The following is an 18658-nucleotide window of genomic DNA, read 5'->3' as shown; positions in this document are numbered from 1 at the left end:
TACAACAAGAATGTAAGTGGATGTGAACTAAAACCCAATAGCTGCTCTAGGTCAGGGGTAATAATAGTTTTCCTATTATATCCCATGTTTTCCACTGGTAACCAGCTGCTTCAAGTATATGCATGCATGGACTCCTATGCAAAATACAGCAGAAACTGGCAGCACCTATACGCAGTAAATTTGTTTTGACTGTCAAACTTTTGTAAGTAACATGTGGCTGTGAAAGTTTTGCAAGTGAAAAGGGAAATTTTTCAATAGATGAAACCACAAAACAAGAAAGAAATGTCGCCATAAGTATAAAACACTGGTAAACCTTCCATCAAAAACTGACCACTAAAAACTGCTATAAGCATACAAAAGACACTCAAAGGTATGACACTGTGCCAGGGATGAAGATACATAAAGGACAACTGAAGACAGAAAAATTACAAGAAAAAGAAGAGTACCATATATGCACTTCATTCTAAGAATCCTTTCCATTGCTTTTGTGAGATTCAGCTGAGAATACAGTCTTCCTAGCCACCAGTTAATATCGTTGGAACTTCAAACATCCAAACAGGCACACATACTTTCCTGTTAAGTTTATGCATATCATTTCATATTTTTTCTTTCTTTAATATTCTTTATTAATTTATTGCATACTACTTCTTTTGACATTCTCTGGCTATTTCTTATTTTACATCTCTACCAGAATTTAGATACTGTGGAGCACAAAAAAGTTTACAAACGTCCCTCCTCCATCTCTTTGTTTTACCGTCCTACAGAAAATGAAATTCTTTAAACCAGTTTGTTTTCCTCATCGGCAAAAAATGAACTCCTTAAATAGTTTTCATCACAACTACATAACCTTACAAAAAATTGACTCACCTAGTCACCTCTGGGGACTGAAAAGAGCTTGAACACCATACCAAAGACTTGGTGAATGGGTCAACCACCATTACTTCCACATCTTCCATGCGGTAATCACTTAAGTAACACCACAATTAATACTATGACGGACCAAATTAAAGTGGTCTACATATTGTACTTTTTTCACCTTTGCCCCCACCCCAAAAAAATATATAACAATAATAAACAAAATTTAATTCTCCTGCTCCTATGATTATGCTTAGTCCCTACAAAAAGAGGCAAGTAGTGAGATATCCATTTACCTCGGTGGACAAAAGAATTCTAGCCACACTGTAAGATCGAACAAGCTATAGCAAATAGGAATTCATCATCATGAACTGAACCGTTTGGAAGGAATCTGTAGCAAGCCTGAATTTTAACTACCATAATCTAATACACGTTTAGTTGAAGCAAGTTTTTTATTTTACCTAGTTTAAGGAATTTTTATTTGAGCTTTTTAAATGTGCAATATGAGTTTCCAAACTGCATTTTTAGTTGCAGTTTGCCCCTTTATAAAAAAAAAGCAGCCTTATTTATTTGTGCTCAGAGGGTGATGTTCTGTACTGATGAAACCTGGTGAATGACATTCACACCAGCACTGAACATATGTACATCTGCATGTAAATCTGAGGAGAACATACAGGAAAAAGGACACATGCAGATACCAACTCTAATTCTAGATGGGCATTACAAAAAAAAAAAAAAAAAAAAAAACTTCATTTCATTACTGAGGAGGAATACGAAAACAGATTTTGGGCAAAGGACAAGTGCCGGGACCTAAGAGGTCATTCAACACTGGAAGGGATATTGACAGCAAGAAGGCTTGGAAACCTCAAAGCAGTTGCCCTATGAAACGATGAGAGGTATATATACAGTACAGTAAGAGGAATGAAAAAGGTTGCAGCTTGGGGCTGAAGGGACGCTACAAAGAACTTTAGGTAATACCTACAGTGCTCCATGTGAGGTGCACTGACAGCACTACACCCTACGGGAATTTCCTTGCCAAGAATGCTCCCTTGGATTTTCAAGATTCTTCTGAAGCTTTCATGATAACTCTCCCTTGGTTTGTTGTCACTTCTCTGCAAAATACTGTATATACTTCGAGAACTTTGTATGCCAGATCACTTCTCAAGTCTACTAATCTGTAATAAAGACAAACATTAGTTAATGAACATCACAAGACAAACTGACCAAGGCAATTTTTTTAAGCTTATTGTAATGTTTCATCACAAATTTTAACCAAATAAACAGTCCACCAAGTGACTGATGGATACACATCCACCAGTCACTCAAAGCTACCCAGCAAAATTATAAATACTTAAGATTTATTTTTTAAATACTGACCTCTCCATTATATAGTTTTTTCTACCACTGGCACAGAAGTAAAAGCTATATAATGGAGAATTAAGGTTCATTTAAAAAATCAGGGTTTAAATGGAGTTATAGCCTCAAAAACCTCTCTTGTGCACCTACAGCCTGAAATCCCATAAGTCTTTTAGGTATTCTGAATAACTTCAAGACTATCATGATACTACCTATCTCATTGGTTCCTAATTTTCTTCCATTTGTATTTTGTAGCTGACAATTTTACTGTATAGAGTCAACATAGTTACACACTGAACTATTACACTATTGTATCCACAAAACTACTGTAGGGTGTGCGACATTCCTGCCTGCCCTCTAACAGCAATTCAGATAACATCTCAGCAGTCCTTCTAACTCCTGCAAACCATATTTTATCTAAACTCAGAACAGATTCTTATCCTTTTAATTAAGCACTCGTCCCAAAAAGGCCTTGTTATAAGAACAACTTGCATCAGAAACCTAATAGGTTGAAGCTTCCCAGAAATAATATTTGAGAATGTGGCAAAATTCATAAGGGAACTATACATGAACAGAATGCTGTACACTGCTATGCCTGACATGGTTTGGGTATATTATCTAAAGAGCCATGTATCAGAGGGATTGACCGATTGATTATGTCTATAAAAACTGACGTCACGACATCTTGGTTATCGACACAGTAATAAATTTAATTAGAAAACTAAAAATAAATGATAAGTTTAAAAAGAATTTCATATAAAAATATCTAAAAATATATATATGTATATAATCACACGTCTGAATATATTATCACTACTACATATAATTTATATGCATAATCTAAAATTTTGTTGAGGAAGCCCACCTCCAATGCAAAGATACGTACATTAATTGCCTGTGCCATAATCCTCACCAAGAATTGCAGCCGATTTCCAGAATAAATTGACCTCCCTGTCACCCCAGGTAGGAACCTACGTCTCAAATTCCAAAGGCTGGGACATTTGACCAGCAATGTCTCACAACTAGGGGACGCCGTACAGTCATCGCAGAATGGAGGATTCTCACAGGGCATCAAGAACCCATGAGTGAGTCTTTTATGTCCAATCCTCAGTCTGCACAACATCGTTTCTTTCCTCCTTGGCATACAGGCATATGGCCAAGGAGTCACTGATGACGTGATACTGCACATTTCCTGATTCATTAAAACATAATCCCATGCGGACTGCCTACACATTTTAATTTTCTGACCTACTGCTGTAGAAGATATAAATCCTGATATGGCAATAGGCATCTTCTGGGTTCTGGGAGGCGACGCTGACTCCTGCGTTGGTTGGCTTCATTCCCGGTGAGAAGCAGCCATTCCAATATCTCTAAAAAGAATTAAAGAATTAAAAGATACTAATGACTGAAGAACACTTCTTGAGTCACAACATAAGGTAAAACTGTTCCCATTCTGAATTAAAATTTCCTTCAAAGCCTTTAAAACTGCATACAGCTCTGCTTTAAAAATAGATGCAACGGATGATATTCGCCTGCTTCTTTTCTATATCAGAAGGCGACCCAAAGCTGACGCCAGCACAGACTTTGAGCCATCCGTGAAAATCCGCACGGAGTTGTCGGGCAAAGGAATGTTCTAAAAGTATTGACAATTCTGTCTTGCAAAAATTAAAAGACATTCACAAAATTTCCACTCTCTGAAGGTACCAGGGGTTAACTGAATATCTTGCTGTAAAATCCCCATCCTTGGCATGCTTAATTCCCTGACAATAAAATTTACTCCTAAAAGCGAATGGTTGAGGTTGTTAGCGGTGATTTTCGTAACACTGGCAGTGCCTTTCATTTCTCATACAATAGCTGGTTTAAGACTAGGGAGCCTCTGCAATCTGTACCAGCTCCGAATCAGCAGATGCTGGTAATGAGTTGAATTGAATGGAATACAGAATTCAGGCCAAATGCCAAGTACTGGGACCTATTAGGTGATTCTGCGCTGAAACGGAAACTGATAGTACAAGGTTTGAAAGGTGTAACAGGAGGAAACCCTCAAAGCAGTTGCACTCTGAATCAATTGTTAGGAGAGGGTAGACAGTAAGATGGAAGAAAGAAAATATGAGAGTCGGTACAGTAAAAGGAATGACGAGGGTTGCAGCTAAGGGCCGAAGGCACACTGCAAGAAACTTTAAGTTATGAAGATCCAAAGGCATCTACAAGCATGCTCTCGGTGGGAGATGATTTAAACGCTCTTGTACACAATCTTACTCCATGATGAATTGAATTGAGCATTTTAATGCTATTTGGCTTTGCAGAAGTGTACAACTCTCACCCATATGGTAATTTTGAAAGACCAAGGCTTTATATAATCTCAACATCTGAGTTCGGTCAGCACCCCACGAAGTGCGAGACAGAACCTTCAGCATTCATTGCTCTCAAGCATTTTGTCTCAATGTACTTCAGATGTGGAATCCAGGTCAGCTTGCTATCAAAACTCAACCCAAGAAACCGTGTTTCACCAACACATGGAATTCTCTGCCTATATATGAACAAATCTGGATCAGGGTGGAATCCTCTTATACAGTAAAACTGCATGGTTACCGTTTTACTAGCAGAAAATCTAAAACCATTCATCTTAGCCGTTCATCAACAAAAATGGCACAAGTTTTATCAAGGGGAATTATTTTGGAAACCGCATTGATTGCTAAGATTAACAAGGTTACACTTAAAACATTTTCCTGTGGTGCTCCTTCTTGTTTGAATACATCCGACATTGTTGCTCCAACTTAAACCTGAAATAATATATTTTTTTAAATGCCTTGATAAAAAGATGGATCGATTTATGGATTTTAGGCATACATGCCAAGAACTGCGGCAACTATGGCCATTCAGCGCTCAAAATCAAACATTAATTTAGTTAAAATTAATATAACTATAAATTACGATAAAAAATTTATCAAAAAATATACAGCCTTTCATACGAATTAAATAAATCTGTAAAATCTGATGAAAGTTAAATTCTGAAATAAAACTTCATTCTCTTTAAAAATAAGATTAGTTTACTGATATCTTAATTGTTATCAAGTACCTCACTCATGGACCTGCCATAGTGCGAGTTAGCTCTCCTTTCTTGGGTAAAATCTGGGCAATCAATTAATAAAATGCTTTCACTTTAAAACTTCCGACAGGAACTACAAATTGGGGCCTGTCTCCCTTCTCCTCTTTGCATTAAGTATCTATGCGTAGCATGCACGTGTCCTATGCGCAGCCTTGTTAAAATAAAGCTAAGTCCTCCAATCTGCATGATCTGAAGACTGCCATCTCTTAACTAACTTCATACTACCAAGTATATTTTCCTAACAAATTTGCCACTTTCTACGAGATACACAGGAATAATGGTTTGTGAATCAGACATGTGAGATTTATGAGTACCCAAATTTGTAACCCATAGACTTTAGCTGCCTTATCGACTCTCATTCCCATCTATACCCACACGAACAGTTACTCAACAAAGGCTCAGCACTGATAAGCTTGCGGAAGTACAGGAGGGCCAAGCCATTCCTGTACTTCTTGTACTAGGTGGTGTAAGGGAATCATGTTTTACTGATGATGAAAGACTAGTCGAGTCAGAATATATGATAAAACTTTCATCATTCTTTCCTTTATTAAAAACATATTTTACAACTTCAAGAACGGAATATAATTCAGCTTAAATATCGAACAGGAAGGTTAATTTACTCTGATTACATAATTTCCTACCACACTACTGCGCAGCCACCTATCCTCCAATCCTTAAGTCATCAGTAAATATACCGCCCTCTGTGTTGAGGAATGTGCTGAAGAAATCTCTCTAAATTCTTCATTGGAAATATCTTTTTTCTCTCCAAAAATCAGCATATATCAATAGTGATTTGCATCATCGTGAGATTTAGGGTAAAACCTGTGCCATTGGTGTTGTCAATATGCCAACACCTCTACTTTCTCTTTCAAATCTTACTTCCAGAGGTTTGGGTAGTCGGTGTCTACGAGTATTTTTGCCCGATCTTCTGAGCTTTCACATACTTATAATTTGGATTGCTGTTACAGGTTAAGGATTTGGATATGTACCTTAAGCTTTGTGCTTTCCTGCAGTTGGAAAGATGGGGTACGCCTGAGTCTTACTACCACCTGAGATTTTTCTCTATCATGCACAAAACAAATACAAATTTCTTCATCACCTGCAGTACTACTGCAATCATATATATGCCTATCACTGCTGGGATAAACAGGCTTCTGGTTTTCAGCTTTTTGTTTAAATTCGGCTGAAATTCTACAAACAGATGCACATTCCGAAAGGGAAACCACTCGCAATACAGAGACATTATACAAAACGTATAGACTGATGAAAAAATATGAAGAAATGAAAAACATCTTCGATTGAACTTTTCACGTTCCAATTGCATGACATCCTCTGGGAGACTGCTCCACAGTCCAATGGATGTGAGGAATAAAGGACCTCTGGAACTGAGAAGTTCAACAGCGAGGCACATTTACCACATATTGTTGCTGCTGTTCAGCGAACCTGGTTGCTGTAATGAGCAGATAAAGGGAATCGGGGATCAATAAAAAGTGTCAAACAAGAGACCATCCGTCACTGGTCCAGGTCATAACTGCTAATATTAGGAAACAGAATATAACTGAATATAGAATTTAGGCCAAAGGCCAATCACTGGGACCTATGAGGTCATTCAGCCCTGAAGCGGAAATTGACAGTAAAAGCTTTGAAAGGTGTAACAGGAGATAAAACCTCGCAGTTGAACTATGAATAAATTGTTAGGAAAGGATGGAAAGTAAGATGGAAGAAAGTGAATATGACAGGAGGTACAGTAAAGGGGGTTGCAGCTGGGGGCTGAAGGCGCACTGCAAAGAACCTTAAGTAATGCCTACAGTACACCGAATGGGGTGCACTGATGCCACTACCCCTCCACAGGATTCTAGTAAAGAAAGCACAAATGTCCAAACAACAGGTTGCACTGATTTTATCAGCTATAAATATACGAGGCCTTACAAACGATCCCTAACTTTCATACAGCATTTGCTGAAACTTTCATTTGATGCTTCTCAAAAGTTAGATGCGAGTCAAAAGTTATACCTAGAATAGTTAAAGCTTCAGACTCTTTCAGCAAAGTCCCACCTGAAGGGGATGATGGAGTGGGAAATCTGCGCTAGATCTGCTAATCAAATGTTTTTTTTTTACTGGAGTTCAGCCTCAGACCCCACCAACTACACCATTCACTGATCCAGTTCATATTCGGATTGAGGCTGAGGGAAGCTTCATTTCTCGTAAATGGAGACTTGACAACACTATGTACTGTGTAAGAAGAGTGCATACATTGAAGCTGTTCAGAGCAGTAAAATGTGCAACCTACAAAACAAAAATAAGGGTAATTTTAAAGGAACTGACTTGCTACACTGAAAGGCACAGAGAATAAAAACTAAAAGTTAACTGACAGAACCCTTTTAATGAAGACTTCTTGTTGTCATGCACACTGCACTGCTGAAAATCTGCACACTGCACTGCTGAAAATCTGCACACTGCACTGCTGAAAATCTGAAAAAAGTCAGTACAATTTAGTCATCCTGCTATCATACACTGGGTTTTCTCAGCACTCCTCTTTTTACACACTTATGCAAGGGATGTACCATGCAAAATTAAAAGGACATCTTATTCCTGTCCTGCATTCGCTGACGTCCTATAAGGACTATCTATCTATGTTCTTGCCCAGAACCAAAAAAAAAGACTACAAGTGCCTACTACAAAATGGAATTTTGTTTTACTTTATTGTACATAAAATCAACTACGTTTTTCAAGCAATTTTTATCATCAACTGTACTTATCATATATACTGTACATGCCTCTCTTGGGAAATCTTCAAAACAAATTGGTTGGGAGGAAATGAAAAACTCCACAAAAAAATTTCTAGGAAAAACTGACGAGTAAATAAATAATAGAATATAAATGAAGAATATGAGCCAGCCTAAATGCGTGTACCTTTCTAACAATTCTGGTACTCTTTAATAACTTACTTAAATTCAGAACACATTTGTTAACCCCCTTACAAAGGACATCAAAATAGAATTTCTGTTAATTTACAGATGAGATTGAAACCCACACACACACACACACACACACACACACACACACAAAAGCAGCCAATCCATGGACTGTCATAAAATAATTTTTCACTATCTGATCACTTTGATTTAAAAATTTCACTAAACGACCAATAACACACCAAGCTCCACCTGGTACACTAAACCGAATAGCACCCTCATCTTTAACAAACGCCCAGAGGCCTGGCTTTCTCATAAGTAACAGTCTGTTAAGCAAAACAAAACAATACAAAAAAAGACTACTTTAAAACCTGCCCTTGAATATTCCCTAGACACCTCACTGCTAACAGCAATTCCACAGGTCCTAACCTAAACGAACCTATGATTTGAACTTTCCATTCAAGAACTAACAGCAATTCCACAGGTCCTGACCTAAACGAACCTGTGATTTGAACTTTCCATTCAAGAACTACAGAAATTCCACAGGTCCTAACTCTAAAACGAACCTGTGATTTTGAACTTCCTTCCATTCAAGAATCAACAGCAATCTCCACAGGTCCCGACCTCCAAACGAACCTGTGATTTGAACTACCATTCAAGAACCACAGAAATTCCCACAGGTCCTAACTCCAAACGAAATCTGTGATTTGAACTTTCCATTCAAGAACTAACAGAAATTCCACAGTCCTAAATCTAAACGAACCTGGGTGATTTGAACTTCCATTCAAGAACTAACAGAAATTCCACAGGTCCTAACCTAAACGAACCTGTGATTTGAACTTACCATTCAAGAACTAACAGCAATTCCACAGGTCCTGACCTAAACGAACCTGTGATTTGAACTTACCATTCAAGAACTAACAGAAATTCCACAGGTCCTAACCTAAACGAACCCAGATTTGAACTTCTTCCATTCAAGAACTAATAGAAATTCCACAGGTCCTAACCTAAACGAATCCTTGTGATTTGAACTTTCCATTCAAGAACTAATAAGAAATTCCAAGGTGTCCCAACCTAAACGAACCTTGTGATTTGAACTTACCATTCAAGAACTAATACAATTCCACAGGTCCTGGACCTAAACGAACCTGTGATTTGAACTTACCATTCAAGAACTAACAGCAAATTCCACAGGTCCTGACCTAAACGAACCTGTGATTTGAACTTACCATTCAAGAACTAACAGAAATTCCACAGGTCCTGACCTAAACGAACCTGTGATTTGAACTTACCATTCAAGAACTAACAGCAATTCCACAGGTCCTAACCTAAACGAATCTTGTAATTTCTGAACTATCATTCGGCAAATTCATTTAAAAACGTACCACATCTAAAATGGCAGCACAACCAACAACAATGGTGGAGAGGTCACACTCCCTTTAATGCTCGGATTTCTTTGTTTCAGTTTCCAATTGTTTTGGAAGGATACATTTGGACTTGGCCCGGGGGAAGGGGGTCCAAAATATTCCAAGGCAGAATGCACATCTGAAAAGACAACCCCTTGTTAGCTACAAAAGAACCTTCTCTGTGACATGCAGTGTATTCAAATATTGTGCACAAAAGTGATGTAACTGTTAAAGACAGTGCTGTCTTTTTTTTTTACTACCAAAAACAAGTAGTAAGCATTTTATATACAAATGCTTGTCTAATATTAAAAACAGATGGATATCCTTCTTTTTCAGGTGAATTGAGTGCAAGGGAAATGTGTATAATTACCGTGAAATGTATATAATTACACTAAAGACTCTCCAATAATGTTGTTGTTCACTGGTGAGGCAATTTGTTCTGAGAGCCACTCAAAAACTACTTCAAGAACATCTGAAACTGGCTGATAATCCTTAAAAACCTCGAAGGACTGCAATGCTGAAAGACCCTGCAACACAATAGCTTTTTCTAACAAGAGAGCAAACTGTGGATGCCCTCATTCAAAGAATTTAAATACTAAAATATTAACAGAAGGAGTATGGTAAACAGGGCTTCTTCTTAAGCCCAAAGCCCACTACTATTAATATACTGGAGACTGTTCCCTGTGCCAAAACACAAAGCCAATCTCAGAGTAGCACTCCACCTTAACAGACCTGGGGGTCTGGCTTGTTATATAAGCAACAAAGTCCCTGTGTATATATCAAAGACCCTATATTACAGCCATTGCTTCAATATTTCCTAGACATCTGACAGCTCACAGCAATTCTGCATGATTCCTGCCCTAAACGAACCTGTACTTTATGCTGCAACATTCAATTTAAGAGCTTTATCTAAAAATGTATCACATCTATATAAGGTGGTAGCATATGAAAAGTAATGATAATGCAGTATCTGGAAAGGACTACAGACCACAAACTTGACGTGTTACCTCCCACCAAGGAGGAGGACTCCTCTTCAAAACATTGGTGTTTCTGCTGACAATCACGCAGTATTGTCTAACGGCAGCATGACTCTCATGGAGTTTTACCAAAAGGGAAAAAGACATACAAACTGACAAGAATTGCAGATTTAAAAAATCTTTACAGGGGGGAAACAACTATTATTTCACCTTTAAAGTTACGTCACGTAAATTTACACTAATTACTGTACATAAAATTGTTAGAATATAATTTACTTCAGTATAAAACACCAAATGTGCATTATTTAAACTCACTTCCATGTGCCTACTTATACACTCACACTCGAGGTTTTAATAACATTACATTACTATACAAATCCATTCACTTACCAATTATTTAAGCCATGCACCCCCCAAGTATTGGAGTATAAAACATGGTATATAACAACAGCCACAATCATGTAAAGTGTATATATACCCTTTAGACTAGAAACAAAAATTGTCATCATTTTTCCCACACACTTTCATGACGTTTTCCCTTCACAAGCTTTAGATTTGAAAGAAGCCTTTTCCAAAGTCTGCCGTGGAGCTGTCAAGATCTTGACCAAGACCGTATATACGCTACCCCTTTCTGCTGATTCCTGGGCATCGAAACTGTCGTCACATCATGACATTAATAATTTAGATTAATGTCTGGTATGAAGTAATAGAGGTGCCTCTTCAAGAGGTGCCTCTTGAAGGGGGATTACTGAAAGGGCACAAGGAAGCTGTCCACCCTGAACAAGTTGAAAGAGTTCCCTCTCAAAATATATTCAAAGGCTTCCTTCCCTCCTCCCAAAGAAGTTCAAATTTCCACCCACATCAATGACTTCAGCCAATTCCTCATTCAAAGATCTCCCCAAACAAACTGAACACAACACCTGCCCCAAACCCAAAAAGAAAATATTCTCCTCTAAGTATTCCAACACTATCCTCTTTAACATCTTCAAGAAAACTACCCCAAATAAATCTTCAAATGGCAGGCCTCTTATTCAACACTGATCCACCAAACCAACACAGATTCCAAGTTTACTTTTCAACTTCGTTTCAACTTACTCAAAGTATCTCCCATAAAATCACTCAAAGCAGCAATAATCCTGCCAACATCATAAGACACCAAATACACAATATCTCAAACCTCATTCCCATGTGCCTACTTACAAACTTGGGACGTCCACTAAAATAAATTGGTACTTCTTCACTCAAAACTCTATGAGGTCTTTATCTTCATTCATTTCTTTAAAATTCTGAATATTTTGGGCATCAAAATAACTAACTTTACTACTAATATTAGAACTTACCAAGATCCTCATGGGTCCACTCAGTCATGTAAATTAGTTACATAACTTTACTCAACTCTTGGTTCTGAAATTCCAACATTTCTTAAAAAATATAAGTGACCTGCCTAGGTTCGACAAATCCCTGCACAGTGAAATTTCCCAAAATAATGCATACTGATATGACCTGCCTTGGTGCAACATAATCTTATACAGCAGAAATTTCCTACAGTAGTGCATATACTGATATGACCTGCCTAGGGGCAACATAATCTTTGTGCTGTGAAATTTCCCAAAATAATGTACTGAATATGAAACTAACTTACTGAAATTGCAATAACTGTCATACTTAGAGAACACTATCTAGGACTGTAGTTGGAAGATGCTCATTAAAAAAAAACTAATGTTAAAACAGGCAGTGGCAAGTGCCTCAGAATACCTACTCTGTTGCTTAATTAGTCCATATTTCATTTTGACTGAGTTAATTGAGGTGAATCTTCCTCCCAGGTCTTCCGACTCCATATACATCATGAAACCCCTGACAAGGTGTTGGTGCAACACTTGCATTGCTGGAGACCTGAAAAAGATGCATGACTGATCACCTTGCAATAAAATACTGGGTTTGGTCAGAACTCCTGATTTTACACACTTCTATAAGGGATGTAATATACAATACTGAACAGACCTCTTGTCAGTGTCTTGCATTATATGATTTTCTAGAACTCTTCTATCTCTAACTATATGTACTTATGCAGGCTTTAAAGAATACTCTACAAGTTGTTTTACTTTATCTTACATAAAATCAGCCAAGTTTTTCAAACATTTTCTTCATTATATATATGCCTAGTAAACCTGGACTGATAGAAAATGCTCCCAATTCTTTCTACTGGAGAATCTGTGTAAAATAAGAAGTCAAAGACTTCAGCACATGATGACATGAATATTTAGTGGACTCATCATTGCCATGCTCCATTGTACCAGCAGTTAATCACCACCAAACCAGCCTCTACTGTAAAGGATCTGAATTTTCCTCCCAGCCACAACAAAGATTTCCTTCTTAGGCCAGTAAAAGACCTGTCCCTTGAAGGAGTTCAAGGACTTACAATCGAAGGCATTTCCTTTTACCTCACAACTCATTCCAATGTCTTCCTACTAAGACATCAAGTTTCACTGACAAATTAAATGCAAAGATTTCTGCAAAACCATTCAAGAACCTCCCTCCCAAGCCAAGCTTATACCTCCATCTCAAGGTGACTCTTTCAAATAAATAGTCTCATTCCTATCCACACATTTTAACATTCTTCTAATGTATTCCAAAGTCTCCCATGGAATCATATCTCAGTAAAACTCCATTCACAAGCACTTTAGAATTTCATCACACACACACACACACACAAATTTCCTTCTGGAAGTTTCAAATCCTACTTCCAAGGTGGTTCAAATGTCCTCCCACCATGGTTATAAATAAAAACATTTCACTCCTGGGAATCCTTAAAAGTGTTCCTGTCCAAATTACATTCAATGGCCCCTCACCCATCCCTCCCAAGGAGTTCCTATTTCCCCTACCAAAATCAATGGTTTCCCTACGAATTAGCCTAACATCTCAAAGCATCTCTCCTCCCAACCTCAAAAAAATATCGTTCCTCAAAATCCTCCCCAAAAGCATTCTAAGAAACCCACTCCCAAAAAAATTCAAATAGAGGCCACTTACTAAACACTACCCACTACACCAACACACGTTCCCAAGAATATATATAGTATAGAATAATGAGCTTATCTTCGTGCCTCTCAACAAATTCTGTCTATTAGTTATGAAGAGATGGGAACCACACAGGCTGTCACCTCCCTTTCACGTGTTTACTCACAAAGGCTACCTTGAGAGTCGCCTATGCTAACACAGAAATCTCTAATATTGACGGACTGCAATGTGATGATTGTAAGAGAGAGCATAATAGACAGGCAGACGAATATCATCCTAGGATTAACTGAAATCACTTCAGCCAAGTAGGAAATAGGGTTGCAATGGGCAGGTAACGATAAAGAGTGAATCTCCTTTCATGCACGCCTATGAATAGTATGCCTACCTCGAACTAAATTTGACTGACTCTAGAATTATGAAAAAAAAAGACTGGTGCGCCGATGGAAGAAAGTGTCTCCTTTTAAGCACCAAAATGCGATGATCAACCTGTGACTGAAATCCATTCAACCAAGAAACTGGTGTGATGAAAGGGTGGAGTGCAACATACAACTGTGCCACATGATCTCGGTTCATACATGACTGCGCATGATGATCTGCCTTGGCACCAACTACGAGACTGAAATCCTTCACCTATGTACGAGTTATGTCAAGTGTTCCAGACTAACTGACAGACAAACTTCCAGGCACATCTACGCAAGATAGCCTACTTTTTTGCACCACGTTAAGACTGAAAATCCCTTCAGTAGTAAATCAGCAACAATCACTGTAATCTGTTGTGGAAAGAGTTTGCAACGACATCGTATCAGAGTGACATTTACTGATGTACTGACATATGGGTGATCTTGCATAATGGTCACCTTCATACCACACTTGAAATTTCAATATTCAATGTGCAATCTTCAAATACTGTAAGAAGTGTTGCATCTCCCCATCTCCCCTACCTGGCACTTTGGACCAGCCTTTCTCAAGAGTATTACGAATGATGATTTACTGAAATCTCGATTGTGGGTCCTGCACATTAATAAACACGTAATAATTTCCCTCAACATGTATTGTGAAATCACTTCTTACAAGGGCAGTTACTCAAGTGAAACCCATGGTCACAGTTCGTTGTTACCATTCATGAAAGGGTTTTATTACTGAAGTAAGCACGCCATATATAAATTCCTCTCCACCTCTTTAGATCAAAACTTTCAAACCAAAATTACATACAAAATTTTCAACAGACAATTTACTTTTGGAGAAGTGAGTTTACGAAAAAAAGGCCAAGTATAACAACCTAATAAATAAATAAATAAATAAATAAATTCTTGGTTAGTCATACAAACAATTTCCTTCATGTTTTAAGTACAATCTGCTCTATTACCTGGTGAAATCCTTTCACCGCAATCAGCTTGAACTTAATAAACTTCAAACGACAGACGAGCAGACAGGCAGATTTTTCTTAGAAAAATGTATTATGATCTACTCTTGTACTAAAGATGATCTAAAATTCCTTCTTGAAAAGAAGAAAGCGCATTTCGTGAAAGCTCAAGCAAAATAGAAACGAAAAAGAGAAGAAGAAGATTTACCACTATCTCCTTCATGCGGTTTCTTGCATGATTAGTTCTACGTTTGTACAAAGTTTGACTAAGAAATTTCTTCAAGTGTTTACCAGTTATGATGACAAGCTAAGTGTCAGACAGAGCTGAACATACATTCTCCCTTTAAAGGTAGCTCACGAGAGCAACCTAGGGACAGATCACCAGCTGTTGCAAAAATACCACAGGGACTGATATACACAAAAATCAGTGCTAACCACACCTCCGTCTAATTTAAGACCAGGGAGGATTTAGGAGTAGTGGTTGCTAAATGACTTATCTCTACACCTGATAGTCTATCCTTATACCAAGTTTGAACCAAAATCCCACCCAAACCATGTTGGCAAGTACATAAAAATTTCTTCAATACCGAGTATCAGAGAATAAATACTTTGTACCAACTCTCTCATTCATACTACCCTGGAACGCTATACCTGAGCGACTTATGAGGAAAGTCCCAAATATAATTGTATGGTGTAATCACAAAAAAATTAAATATGGACCACTTTGTAAACCATGGCTGAAACACTTTGTACCCATTCCTCGCTCACACACAGTACCCTAGGAAATACAATTGCAACCTACCATTATGGACACCTTTATTGCAATACTGCACAATTTCACACATTAGAAGTCATGAGGACCACCCTTTCTTCTTGTCTAGGATTACTCAAGCAGCCTCTTTCTCTTGGCAGGGAGGCGGTGCAGTACATTAGCCCAAACAGGAAAAATAGCTCTCATGACCAAGGCCACCCCACAAAATCATTTTTGGGGTCAAGGTCCACTCTTATTTCTTCAAGTGCTGCATTCAGGCTTCGCCTAAATAAGGTAATAGTTTAACCATTCAGTCGGTATCTGAAAAAACAGTTTCAAATATTCAAACACCTACTAACAACAATAGTTCCCCAAACACCATTTACTATTATGAAAAGTATTTTTCAACAAACTGATGCAGATATTATTATTAAAGTAGTTTAACCAGACCACTGAGCTGACTTTCAGCTCTCAAGGAGCTGGCCCTAAGGCCCTGTCCACACTAGCGGGCATGCCCGTCGGACACTTCCAGCTGTTTATATTTTCTCTCGCTTCTGAAGCAGTGTTACCAGACAATCGCATCGTTCTGGCTCCGTACCTGGTCGGTCAGTATAGTGAAACGGTTATGGGAACAGTGTTTGCCCGTCGGGCAGTGCCCGCTAGTGTGGACAGGGCCTAAGAATTAGAATAAAATACTCGGTCCAGGCCTCAGGCCACAGCACTGGGACAACAGGTCCTTCGGTCATTCAGAATGATGAACAAATTAAAATGAAATTAAAAACTGCACATTGGAACATACTCTCATACTGGGTCATATACACACAAATACATTTACTCACCTTCCTTTACAAACACACTAAAAAGTATATTAAAATTCAGAATAAGTTAATAATTTTTTTAATTTACGAATGATACAAGGGTTTTCGTGCTTTTATTTGCTTATTTTTATATTTTTGTTAATTAAAATAACACAGCTCCTCATGAACATCAAAATCGAACGACTGAAAACATAAAGGATTGACAAACTTTCCTTCATTGATTTATTTTCAAAAGTTGAAAAGGCAATTGTCACCAAATGGCCATTTAAGCTTTGTTGAGTTTTTCATTTGAATATTGTCTTTTTCCTCTACAGTTAAGTTTATCTTGAAATAAATTTTGCAAGCTGTACCTCAAAGAATGTGATGTCCCAGTTTATGTACTGCAAACGCAATCACCCTGTTGGATGAAGAAAGAAGTAGCACTGGCTTCATGTATTCACAGTCCTGAAAATGCAAATATAGTAAATACTATTAAATAAACTACAAAGTCTTAAATCACATTAACCCCAATTTCTAAAATTTCAACTCTGTACAAAAAAATATTGCATATTCATTCCTGGATAATTTGCATTTTACCTTCATAAACAAAACTTAATATCTTTCATACAAATAAACATTTTAGGGAAAACTGGTCTGTTTGTCGGGGTATGAGAATTGCAGTGAGTGAGTGGGTGGGGTACCACCTAAGAACTAAGTTAGGTTAAGTTAGGTCCAACCCTGTTTTTTTACTTTATTGGGCCAAAGGTAAGGACCCAGTGCCCTACGTTAGGTTAAGTTAAACACATCCTTGTATTTCACTTGTTTGGGTTTCCTCAGCAAAATCCTGGTTTCCCAGTGTTGCTGTTGAACTGAACGTCCAAACGTTCAAAGCACATTTAAAGTGGAAAATTAATTTTCAGCTCCCAAAGGGCTATGGTTTAAAAACAAAAAATTTTCACCTCATTACAGTAGTCTTACAAACTGTTCTGCATTAGTAGCATTTGACATGGGTATTTTCGTCTTGAGCACTTGGGTGTTGTAGCCTTTGGTAAAGCGTTCTGCTCAACTATAACCAAAATAACCGTTTAGCTTTTTCCCCCTCTGATTCAGAAGGGTCATGAGTAAACACCACCTCTCCACCAGGCACAAATCTATTCAGTTTTGTTGGTTTCTGTTCATATAAAAATACAAGTAAAACTAGCTGGCTGGAAGGCTCAAGACACAAGATTAAAATTTTTAATTACAAAATTCCCCAAACTTTTAGGTGAGATTGGATGGGCCATGAAAGCTCATATCCTAAATTGACAGCAACAGCTGTGATTATACCACCTGTCCCCCCCACCATTACAATATAAGGATTCGAGGAGAAAGACTTCAGGGATCTAGCTACAAGCTGAACAAGAGGTCTGAAATAAATCTGATCCTCCTTACATTTTGGCATACTAGATTAACCTGTATTTCCTTTTTGTATTGAGCCAGTGTGATAGTACCCCATCCGATGAGCACAACCTGGTAAGCTGTTCAAACCATTTTACAGAGGATTACTATTAAGATAGGATATCACGAGATGCCAGGGTTTAACAAAATATAAACCTTTTAGGTAATTCTAAGCCGGCTGTCGCCGTGAACTGAACCTATGGCAATTGACGTTTTTCTATGTTATTTTACTTGCTTTACAAGAATTTAAAAGTAATATTTTGTCGGCCGGCTGTAACTTCCTGCAACTGACCTTTGAAGACCCAAACGTGAATTACCTAACGGGGTAGGTCTAAGCCCGGCATTCGTGGCGAGCTCCCCACCGCCCTTCATGGCTAATACGGCTAAATTGTAACCAGTAAACACCCACAAGTACGTATTAGCTATGGAGGGGTGGGGCTTGCCAGAATAACAACTTAGATCTACCCTGTCGATAACTTCAAGGTCAATTACAGTTTAGATACAACCGGCCGACAATATTTGCTTTAAATTCTTGTAAGCAAATTGAAATAACATAGGAAAACGCCAATTGCCACAGTCTAGCTCACCGCGGACAGCCGGCTTAAATTACCCTAGTTCTGCGCATACTTGCTGATATTCATTTTTTCTCACTTGGTAAAATTTTTAAACACATGCCTTAC

At 38.0% G+C, this 18658-nt stretch overlaps 1 long non-coding RNA gene across 1 annotated transcript; it reads right to left on the bottom strand.

Moving 5' to 3' along the window:
* Window positions 1–601: 601 nt before the first annotated feature.
* On the bottom strand, window positions 602–17008 carry LOC136830274 (uncharacterized). The gene is made up of 4 exons (XR_010850624.1): window positions 16913–17008; window positions 15796–16065; window positions 12375–12508; window positions 602–2030 (listed from the first exon to the last, which is right to left on the bottom strand). It is a non-coding gene; the product is annotated as an uncharacterized lncRNA (long non-coding RNA).
* Between the last annotated feature and the right edge of the window lie 1650 nt (window positions 17009–18658).

The sequence above is a fragment of the Macrobrachium rosenbergii genome, chromosome 46 (genome assembly GCF_040412425.1).
Source record: "Macrobrachium rosenbergii isolate ZJJX-2024 chromosome 46, ASM4041242v1, whole genome shotgun sequence".
NCBI lineage: Eukaryota > Metazoa > Arthropoda > Malacostraca > Decapoda > Palaemonidae > Macrobrachium > Macrobrachium rosenbergii.
The sequence above is the reverse complement of the archived record's forward strand: the minus strand, read 5'-3'. Positions and strand labels throughout refer to the sequence as shown.